The 12,003-nt window shown below is 38.4% G+C and overlaps 1 long non-coding RNA gene across 1 annotated transcript in view; it reads right to left on the bottom strand.

Moving 5' to 3' along the window:
* The window catches only part of LOC148127648 (uncharacterized), a 76,497-nt gene extending 64,519 nt beyond the window's left edge, over positions 1-11,978 (bottom strand). Inside the window, exon 1 of the long non-coding RNA XR_015744230.1 lies at positions 11,842-11,978. This is a non-coding gene — a long non-coding RNA (uncharacterized LOC148127648). The remainder of the gene's footprint in view (positions 1-11,841) is intronic.
* Between the last annotated feature and the right edge of the window lie 25 nt (positions 11,979-12,003).

The following is a 12,003-nucleotide window of genomic DNA, read 5'->3' as shown; positions in this document are numbered from 1 at the left end:
CCTACCCCCGACAAGACTTGTGAGAATGTTTAAGAATAAATCAGATAAATGCTGGAAATATCTGGTTCATATTACCATATGTGGTGGACATGTTCGGACGCAAAAAAATATTGGACTAAAATCCACATGTTTGGAAAAAATGATAAAACAACATATAGACTTTAAACCAGAGATCTTTTTATTGGAAGTCATACCGGACATATACAATAAAGAATTGAAATATTTGATTGTAAATGTTTTAACAGCGGCTAGAATTGTATTGGCGAAGAACTGGAAAAATGACAAAATACCTATGCAAGAGGAAGTTATTAAAAAAATTATGGACTGTGCTGAAATGTGTAAACTGAATTTGAAATTAGAGAACAAGAAGACAAGCAATTTTATATGATATGGGATTTGTTTTATCAATGGTTGGATAAAAAGACATGGTAAGGTAACAGAATAAATAATTTTGTTATAGAAGCTAAATAGATTGATACAAAATATAATGTAGACATATATAGCCATTGGATGACAGCATAATACAATATTGATGGAATAAATAGCAGGATAATTAATAATTGATAAATAGATAAACATATGTTAGTTTGGCAATGTGAGATTGATATAAATTGTGAACAATGATTATGAAAGGATCACACAAAAGCTTCTAAACCAACTGACCCACTGTATGTATAAAATGGAAGATGGTTTTATGTTTTTTTTATGTATTGTCTGTGCATGTTTGTCTTAAAATAGAAATTTTATATACGGAAAAAAAAAGAAGGGGAAAAACGCCTTGAGCATAGTTTGCTCCAAACATTGACTACTCCTCAGAGGAGACTCCTAAACTTAGCAAACCCCTTGCAACACAGCACAAGGGTCCTAAATTTAGCTACTAGCTCGCAGCACCACCTCGTGGTCAAGTGATGAATTTTACAAAAGCTTCCTAAATTCATCTACTAGCTCATAGCAACCCCTTATGGTCAAGTAGTGAATTTTACAGGAGTTTCCTAAATTCAGCTACCAGCTCGCAGCAACCCCTTGTGGTCAAATAATGAATTTCACAGGAATTTCCTAAATTCAGCTACCAGCTCGCAGCGAAATCCGTGGTCAAGTAGTGAATTTTACAGAAATTTCCTAAATTCAGCAACCCCTTGCAATGTAACCCAAGGGTCAAGTACTGAAGTGCAACACACTCAACGGGCCAATCTAAAGCATGGCAGCATCTTCAGCCATGGCAGATGTCTCTGATGTACCAGAGGACTCGAATCCTCCATCCACCCATGATGTAAACATGGAGCTTGGTTCCCAAAACCCAGAATCGGATGTTCCAAAATTCTGAAGAGGCAGTGGTACCTCAGAAAGCCTACGACCTCAGACAGCATAGGAAGCTTACTGAGATCATGGAGTCATACTTGAGGGAGGATTGGGACAAGCAATATCGATGCTATGCAGACTAATGGTCTCTGCTGCTGGAGATCTGTGATACCCCCAAACACAAGCTGTCCCTCGAGAGAATCTGCACATTGCAGAATGATCTACATGACCTTCTTGGATGGTGGAGAAACAGCAAAAGTAACCTCAAATCCATCCAGTCAAGGCTGGGTGACTCAAAGCTCCAGGTGCACATACAATGCTTCGAGAAGCTAAACAAGGAACATGAGGACTACATTCGGCGAGGCAAAGACTCCCTCCATGCAGCACTCCATGAGGCACTGCAGCTGGAAAAAATGCCGGAGGAGAGGGCCACATCCAATATAGCCCCTCAACCACACGTGGCTTCCTCCCATTATTCTAAGAAAGCCTCCTCCCTCCATCTCAAGCCAACTAGATCTCAAACAGGTTCTAGCGTCTCGGAGCAATTGAAAGCTGCTAGTTCTTCCCATCCTTCCAGAGCATCCTCCCATTGCAGCAAAGCATCTAAGGCCTCTAAAGCAGCAAGTTATGCCGAATGAGCTGCAGAGGCCCAAATAGAAGCTGTAGTAGCAGACGCAGACGCAGATCTACATGCAACAGAGGAGGTGACATAGCAGAAGGAGGTAGTAGCAGCTCAAGCAGAAGCCCAGGCCAGCCAACAGGCAGCAATGGCCGAAGCTCAGGCCAACCAACAGGCAGAAATGGCCAAAGCTCAAGCCAGCCAGTTGCTCGAACGACAAAGGGAGACGGCAATGAAGACAGCACAGGCCGCAGCATTATGGAAGGTAGCCAACAACGCCTCCCTCAACTTCCCATGCTGACCTTTATTCCCTGCTTTTGAAGCGCAGCTGCTTTGTGTGGAAATTAGAAACGACAGGAGCCGTAGAAGTAGTAGCGTGAGAGGAAAGGGAAAGTCCCAAGATCAGCTGGCAGTCGAGGAGGCTTAGAAAGAGAAAGACGGAAGTCTCAAGTGACAGCGGTGAAATGGCGGTGTGAGATGTATTGTAAAGGAAAAAGAGTGTGGCTGGAAGGGATTGGAATGAAAAAGAGAACGTGGAGAGAGTGAGTGTAAGTGAACGTGAAAGTGAAGTGAGAGGTATCACAGCGGCGAAATGGTGGTGTGAGCTGTATTGTAAAGGAAAAAGAGTGTGGCTGGAAGGGATTGGAATGAAAAAGAGAACGTGGAGAGAGTGAGTGTAAGTGAACATGAAAGTGAAGTGAGAGGTAACAAAGTTGGAAAAAGAAAGGAACGGGAGAGTTGGAGAGATGGAGCTGGAGGAAAGGATTTATTTTGAACTGGCTGAGAGAAGTGAGCAAGCAATATTGTGGGAGGATTTTAGAGGAACGGCAGAAGGAAAGACAAAAGTGAAGGAGAGTGGAGGTGTGAAGAGAGGTCGGTGTGGATGGGAACTGTTGGAAGGAACAGGACATTTTGGAGAGGAAGAAAGCTGAAAATGGCTGATTGAGACAGAGGAAGAAACAATGTGCTATAAGACTGAATGGCAGATGCAACAAATGATGGGAAGAGTTTGACAGAGATAGAGACAGTAACACTTACATTGAATGGAGAATCTGAAAATAAGGTGACAAAATACAGCTGTGTGAAAAAGTCCTGCATGCTTTCAGTTTTAAGCTGTATTTACATGTTTAATCAATTTTTCACTCATAGAAACCACACAAAATTAGTACTTTGATGAAAATTTCTGTGGTCGGATTGAGATGTATAATTTTTATTAATATAACCAAAGTCTTTTTAAGATTTTGAATGAGTTTATGTGCTAAAACAAACACAACTTGCATTTTTGAGAATGTTAGGATTGAAAGTAGCCAAGAGGGTTACTCCTGTACAGAAATAGACAAGAGAGTGAAATGCCATCACACCACAGTGAGCAGAGTGGTTGATAACAGGCTGCGCTCTGGAAGTCCAAGAAAGTCGACACAATGGCAAGATCGGGTTCTGCAATGCATTTCGATGGCTGACAGGAAGCTCACCTCATCTCAGATTACAAGAAGTTGGAGTGAAACATGTGATGTAAAAGTGTGTACAAGCACAGTGCATTGCATGCTGCTTGCCAGAGGGGTCAAAGGCTGCAGGGCTCAAAGTAAACTTTTGCTCATAGACACTTACTGCTCTTGTCGATGTGCGTGGGCCAAGAAGTATGCCAAGTGGACCAAGAAATATGCCAAGTAGACCAACAAACAGTGGGCCAAGGTCACCTTCAGTGACAAGCGCAATTTCTACTTGACTGGGAATCAGTGCAATAAGTATGTCAGAAGATTTCTAGCTGAAGAATTTAGGCCTACTGCCTGAATCTATCTGTGAAGCATCCATTGCACGTGATGATCTGGGGCTGTATCACTGCTTCTGGTGTTGGTTGGATACAAATCGTGCAGGGAATCATGAATTCCAAGCAGTATGTTGAAGTCCTGGAAAAGACCATGCTTCCTTCAGCTCAGCAACTTGTAGGGAAGGACTTTTACTTCCAGGATGACAACGCTCCTTGTCATCGAACCAAGTCTGTCCAGCAGTGGGTGAAGAAGCATGGTGTTCGACTCCTGGATTGGCCAGCTCAGAGCCCGGATTTGAACCCAATTGAACCCCCTTGTGGGCCAAGATTGGTTATGAAATAAGCAAGAAGCATCCAAAGACCAAGCAGGAGCTGCTTGAATCCATTATTGCAGCCTGGCACCACATTGTCACCAAAGGTCATGTGCAAAGGCTCATACAGTCTATGTTGAAGTGATGCCGCCTGGTGTTAAGTGATAAAGGCTAGTCAATTTCATATTAGTAACCATTTTGGCTACCTAAATGGTCCTTTTCAGGGCCACAGACAATAAAAATGTTAACAAAGCACTAGCTTCAGCCTTCGTAATTGCAACACGTATGCCACTGGGTATGCATCAGTTAATCTGTTTTCATAGTCATTGTAAGCATGCAAGAAAATTCACAATCTCCATCCAAAGAGCACCATATTGCAAGAAGCTTATGCTTTTCACTTAAAAACCACCAGTATTTATTTAGATATAACAATATTTGCATAACAGTTAGCATAAAATATCATAAAATCAATGGTCTATTCAAAAAAAGTCATAAACCATAAACCGTAAAGCATGCAGAACTTTTTCACACAGCTGTAGCTGTAAAACAAAGTGCCTCATCATATGTTTATACTGTTTCTATGATAGAGTTTAGAGTTGTAATATTAACTTAGATTATATACTTTGAAAACACACTATACAATATAGAAAAGATTGCCTGAGTCCTCATATTGTGAAGTAGGAATGTTTGCTTATGATACCAGGTTACTGTTGATTTTACTTAGACTAAAGCAAGTAGATTATAATGTATAGTTATCACATTCAGATTATTTAGATGGTTGTTTAAGCAAACTTATTTAACTATTAATATTAATTAATACAAACTACCAAGTAACACTGTTAACAACTATAGAATTGTGACATATTATATAAAGTTGATATAAGACTATAAGATAACAATATACTGAATATCTTTGATTGTATTAAATAATAAAAGAAGGGAGACATAGAAGTTGAAGGGTTGGAAAGTGACTTATAAAATATTACTAAAGAGCAGGTGCAATTAAGTGAACATATAGTTGATGGTAGAGTGGAAGAAGTTATATAAAATATTAAAAATGACAACCACTACAATGGTTCTACGGACTGGAAAGAGAACACCCTCAAACCTTCCTTGGCGTCAGCTGACCTTTGGGACAGAGATCTATAAACATCATACTGGGTGCAGAAAAATCTAGTAACACATCAGATACACAGATGATGCAGATGACACTTTTGGTGATACAAGAAACCATGCTCAAGATGCAAGAATCCATGACCAAGAACCATGAAGAAATGAGAGGTGACATACACAAATTAAATAATAAAATAGGAGAAATCCAACAGATAATGGAAAAAAATGAACAAAAACTGAAAGTGATTGAAAGCAGGACAGAACAGACCAAAAAGAAATTGGAAGTGGTAGACCAAAAACTAATAGCAATAAATAAAGATTTAGGGATTCTATTATAAATTTAGAAATGGAACGAGCAGCCTTCTATCTACGCTTCCAAAATGTGATTGAAAATAAAGAAGATGACCTGAGAACTATTATGGCAGATATAATAGCAGACGCCACACAACAGGAGACCCGGGAAGTTTGAAATGATACAGATGAAATTTACAGAGTACATACAAATTATGCCAGGCGCTATAGGCTGCTGAGGCAGATACACATCAGATTCACAAAGAAAATGTTAAGGGATTAAGTTAAGCAACAAGAGATGAACCAATAACATACAAAGGTAAAGAAATACAGGCATGGAAACAAGATTCCCAGGAGAGTAAGAGAACAAAGGAGAGACTACCGCTTTTTAACATCGCATCTGATAAAACGTAACATTTAGATGGCTTATTCCGGAAGGCATGCTTATAACTTGGCAAGAGAAGAAACTAAAAATAGACAGTTTAAGAAAGGCTCAGAATTTCTACGATGAACTGATGATAGTAGTAGAAGAAATTGGCAGTAAAGAACAGTTAGAAAGTAGAAGTCAAGAGGAACAGCAATCAGAAGAGAGTCAGAACAAGAAGAAAGAAAATAGTATTTAAATTCAATGACATTATCAAACGGCAGGATTTAAACAGCAGTTCAATATACAAGCATTGTAGTAGTTCCATTACAAAAATATTTACCCTTTTAATTCAGGTACTGTAATAGATTTAAGATAGTTTTATCCCCTGTACTTAAATATTATTTCCAATTTATTTGATTATTTATTGGAAGATAGAATTTCTACAGATATGATACCACCCAATTTTAAAAGATTAATTAAATAAAAAACAAAACTAGTATATGTCTTGGCCAAAGAGGCTGTGGGGAAGAAACTCAAATCCATAATAGTAATGACTTTATTGTGCCAAAGGAATGTTTACAGAATATTTGGAAGTTTTTAATTCTTCATGAGACAAAGTAGTTAAATATCCAGGGAGAAAATGTGAAAAGAATATTTTGCTGATATTTGAACCATGTCTTAAATAAAACAAAGGATTGCCAAACATGCCCATTGCGTCTCATCAGTACGGAAGTTGTTTTCAATTATTAGTGCATCAGTTTCCCAAGGTTGCTGGAAACAAGAAATAAGTAATTGTTGGACCAAAAATTCTGGAAATATGAAATATAGTTGAATGAACATAAGATGCACTAATTCTTTAGAAGACTGAAAATAATTAAATATTGCAAAGCATTGCAAAAAGAGACACAGTATAACTCAGTGTAGAGCCAATGTTCAGGCAGGAATCAGAAAACCAGAATGTCCTTTTAACAGTAGGGGTATCGAACTAGAGGATCCTGAATCTCTCGTTTGCCACTTTCAATTCCCTTCTAGACACTGAAATTAAGTTCTCATTTATAACTGGAGAGGGGGAAATTATTAAATTAATTACAAGAGGAATAATCATTTAAATGTATTTAATGTTATTTAAATGAAAAATATATTAAATGTTATCCTAGTCACACATACTTTATGGAAGTGTGTCAAAGTTTGCATTCACAGATTCAATGTAAAAAAAATATGTTCCTTTCTGTTTTAACAACTCAAGCCCAAATGCACAAATTTATATCATCAGAAAAAATAATTAAGGTTGGAATTCTAGAATCTGAACTTGAAGATAATTCTAGGCTGTGTTTGCACATTATCTGCAGTTTACATGATCTAGACTTAACAGTCTAGATTTACACAATGCACTGAACCTCAAACTAGCTAGTCATATTCTAGCTAAATGTGCATGCAAACCTAGCATTATTAAAAACCAGGTGTTAATTTTCAGCCACACAGATAATCTTATAACAGCATTATCCTGATCCAAAGAGATTGTTACCACTTTGGACAATGTTGCTTTTACTTTCAATAGGCTCTGGTATTCCAATTTTTAACTCCTGCATTATAGATTCCTAGGGGAAAATCTAATTGTGATTTTAAAGATTTGTATTGTATATGCATCATTAAACAATGCTTACTGTTCACTAATACCTTCACCTCCCTACAATTCCACATTGCAACATACAAATTGAACTAGTAAGTCCTGGGGCTCTGTATTACTTGGGTGTTATATAAACTGAAGTTGGCATATTTCAAGATGGGAAAGTTTTTCTTAGATCTAGTGTGTATTCTCCCAAACGGCTCTTTTCATAGGGGAGGGCAGGGGGAAAAGATTAACTTGTTTTACGCTCAATGAAAAACATTTCTCTCCAGTTTACAAACTCCAATTCATCCCTCAAATGTGTGCTTGTTTTGTGTATTACCTAGGGATGCATGACATGAAAGATCTTTTAAAAATGTATGTAGAGGCCAGATGTCTTGCCAGATGTTGTATAGAAAAAAGGTATTCCTACTAAACTGCTTCTGTTTCTATTTATTTATTTTCTTTCAGAAAGGCTTAGGGCTAAAGGTGGTACAACGGCAGACAGGCAGAATCTGATTGACCAACAAATCCTTTTGAAATGAGAGTTACGTGTGCAATTTGAAGTTTAGTAAGTATGAATGGGGAAATGATACCACCTTAAGATTTCCTTGTTTTTCCTCAAGTTATTTTTCATCTGTTTAACCTGGTGATGATCTATAATAGCAAATAATCTCCCCAGCAAGACTTTTTTAAAAATAGAAAAGGAATCACAGATTGAAGGTATACTTCCCTGCTCCGCACCCCCACCCCAATGTCCCAATCTACGTCATACTTTAAATCATTCCTGCAAATTTTTAGGAGGATCTAGTAGAGACTGAGTCTTAATACCAATTTGCTTAATAGCAATGCAGGCTTTTTAAAAAAATGTAAAGTCATTCAATTGTTATCAGCAAGACCTTTTATTAAAGTTTGTGCATCTCACATTAAAATACTCCAGCAGAATGCAGACAACTTACTCCATCCAGTGCCATTCCTTAAACATAATTAATGACACTTCTATGGTTCAACATGTCATACATGTTTTGTGTAAATGCAGCCAACCACACTAACCATAATTAAACCATAGATTAGTATAAGGTATGAGTATCGTTTTTTATCAGTTGTCATTTTGTTTAAATTATGTGAGATTGCAGTATATAATGTGGTAATCTCATTTGGCAATAGCACCTATAGCACATATTAACCCTGTAAGTTGAAAAAAGAGAAGGCAATAAAGCAATCAGTGTTTTAATTGTGGGACAATGCCAGGTATTTATTAATAAGAGCTTTCTGTATGGAAGTACCAAAAAAAAGAAAGATGAGTAAACCAGCTATTAATTTTGGGTACAAGGTGTGTTAAAGTGCTCTCAAGTATATTGTATGAACAAAAATACTTAGCTCTTTTCAAGTTTCTTGGCTCATACAACATACTAATTCTTTAAATGTCCTGGTTTTCCATGTTGTATAAAAATATACAACACAGACCATATTTTTCAAAACAAGTATTTTTTTTATTTATTCAGCGAGCAAAGGAGGGGGGGACTGAACATAGGGCCTGATCTCCCATATGGATGACTTAATACTAAGCTATGCTATGGCTACAAATATAAACCAATACATTCTGTGATAATCTTATTTTATTTCACAGACATTGCATCTCTCTGTGTGTATGTTAGAGTGTGTTCACACAGCATTTTAAGTTGGAATAAACAATGTTTGGGTCAAGGATGCATTTGGAAGCATTTAAATTTATATTGCTGGCTATCTTGCAAAGCATATGGTAACTATATTTATAAAGTTGCTCCATGGGAGAATTTCCTTAACTTCTATCATGATGGTCATTACTGGATTCAAATACTTGTTTATCAGAAGGGAAGTAGTTCACACTTACAATGCTGTATCATTACAGTGGGACCATTTGGGGATCCAAATGTCATTTTGCAGGTATCTATGATGCTATATAATTGTGGCCTTGCTTTGCAGCAGACCTGCTTTTATTTTTTATTAAAGTAATTAAAACAAAAAGCCAGTGTGTGCACCAAGATAATTCCCATTGACACATTGTGTGTGTGTGTGTGTGTGTGTGTGTGTGTGTGTCTAATAGTGAAGTCTACCAAACAGCCTGCATCAACATAAATAAGCAAATGTTTATATAGTGAAGAATGCTCTGGAGGGCACAAGCTATCTGCAAAAGCAAGGTAAAGTACACCACTTCACATTCAAAATCCTTTCTACTCTCCTTTAATAGGAGAAATAGGAAAAAGTTAAAAAAAATGGGAGGGGGGGCACAGCTTCTGTAGCAAGAACTCCTTTCTTCCTGTCAGTACTATTTCAAATTTACTCTACTACCTTTGGGTACAAACTTTCATCCCTACTCATCTCATTTTTTCCAATCTAAAGCAAAAACAATCATTCTGAAAAGCACTTGTATTCCAAAGCCTGAGATCTGCAAACAATATTATTAAGAAAAAGTATTAAGAAAAAATTCCTTATTTTTCAGACAAGCTAGCTCTAGTATCTCCCTTCATGAAGGCGTCCAAATATTCTGCTTGCTACTGGTAGATGGGAAGATAAAAGTAATAATAAAACAATCACAGATACTCTTCAGACATTATGTTATGACCACAACTGAGCAGAGATAAGACTTAAGTCGAGCACACTTGACATCCAAGCACACACGTCTGGAAAGAGGTAATCTTTGCATTTATTTATTTATATTTGTTTGCTGCCCATCTCCCCTAGCTACATAGCTGTTCATAGACAGGCTCCCATATAAACAGAACTCCTATACTTGACGTTTCTTCCTCATATAAAGCCCTTATTGTTGGCAGCACAAAAGAAGTTCCCTAGTGAACTTGGCACTAATAAGCTGTTCGCTGAAGGTGAATTATTAGATATTCAACACTAGGCCAGTTTTACATGGCAAAGCCAATTCTGTTCATTTATTGTGCATGCTCCAAACACAACTATTTTGAAGGCTGCTGTCAGAATTTAAAATGAAGTTATCTTAAGAATCTTGTTCTTGCTAGTTATTAAAGTTTTCATCAAGCTCCAAATGATTTCATAGAAACATACAAGTAATTTCTTGATCAAAACCATTTGCCAACTTTCCCTTTTTTTTGACTTCTCAATATAGCCCTTTTTTGTGCCACTTTCTAGTGGTTTCCCATCCAAACATTAAACAGGATTGTCCCTGCTCAGCTTTTCCCAATCAGCCAAGTGCTGCCATCTAGCTGAGTATTTTCAGATACTACTGCCCACTGACAATTAGCATCTGGGAGCAGCGAAGACAAAGCCTTTAGCATTACATTAAGTTGTATTATGATTTATCTGAATTCAAACAGTCCATTTCCATTTCTACATATAAACTAGCATGCTAAGTATATGCAGATTAACACCTTCCTTTATTCTTTTAAAGCAATATATAAATGACCACCCCCATAGGTTTGACATTGGTCGGTGGTTCGTCCAGATGGACAGCTCCTAAGTACCAACTATCAAAATACACAATTCTAAGCTATTCGATCTCACATTCAACATATTTGGGTGTGAATGGCAAAGAAAAAAGAATTGTAACACTATAGGAAAACGCAAGAGGTTACAAAGGGGCAATATCGTCTGCACCTTTCATTAAAATTACACTTTTGAAGCAGCTACAATTCCATTTTTAATTCAGTAAAGTTACGGGTTGAGAGGGCGGAAGGACAGGAGTTTCCCCCTAAGATTTATTTAATGAGTAGCGATGAAAACATAGCGTACAATCGTACTCATTTTACTCTAAAAAGAAAAATGACTTCTACTCCTTTTAAGAATTCCGCAAGACAATTACGAAGCACTCCCTCGTTTTTTGTAAGAGGAAAAGCTCAACGGGCGCATTTCTGCCTTCCCGAGAGAAGTGCATCTGCAAAGCTTATGAGAAATTCTTCTCAATTGTTAAACAGAGTCATAAAAAGACTGAGAGGAAACCGCGAGTTCCGTGCAGCGCAAAGGCGGTACAGAAAGAAGTCCTTTGAACCATTAAAAAGTGACGAGAAGTTAAATGGAAGAAAAGCAACTAAAAAAAATCCGTTGGGCAGGAGAAAAAAGCTCGTCAAGTTATGGGACGGCTTTTTTTTTCCCTCCGGTGTTTTGGGAAAAAAAAAAGAGCGGGCACATCTGGCGGAAAAGCCCTCGTGACGAGTAGCCCAGCAACAGCAAGCGGTACAGAACCGCCGCCAAATCTCCAAGCTCAGGCAGCCTCCAGGCAGGCCTCGCCTTTCACTCGTGTTACCTTCAGCCTATCCCACCAGAGACCCATAGCCATTATTCCCCACCATGCACCGCGCCCAGGGAGAAAAGAGACAGCCAGCCCGAGGCCCGCACTCCTCTCACGGCCGAGGAGACTGCAGTGAAGAAGCGCGAAGGACGCGCGGACTGACCCGGGACTACAAAACCCCGCCCCTTTCTCAATCATCAGCAACACGCCTGTGGAGCCAATAAACCCACCTCGAAAACGCTGATTAGCCACAACGGTGAGCTCGCTTCGCTTCCTTCTCTTGCCATTGGGCGAGCTTCCATTGTCGATCAACGACTTTCTTTCTTGCCGATTGGACTAGGCAGCGCCGTGAGCCAGCTGCGCTGTCAGTCAGGGAAACTGCTCGGGGAAGG

The sequence above is a fragment of the Pseudonaja textilis genome, chromosome 1, assembly GCF_049901715.1.
Source record: "Pseudonaja textilis isolate UNSWEBS1 chromosome 1, rPseTex1.2, whole genome shotgun sequence".
Classification (NCBI taxonomy): Eukaryota; Metazoa; Chordata; class Lepidosauria; order Squamata; family Elapidae; genus Pseudonaja; species Pseudonaja textilis.
Note: the sequence above shows the minus strand (reverse complement) of the source record. Positions and strands in the feature narration are given on the sequence as shown.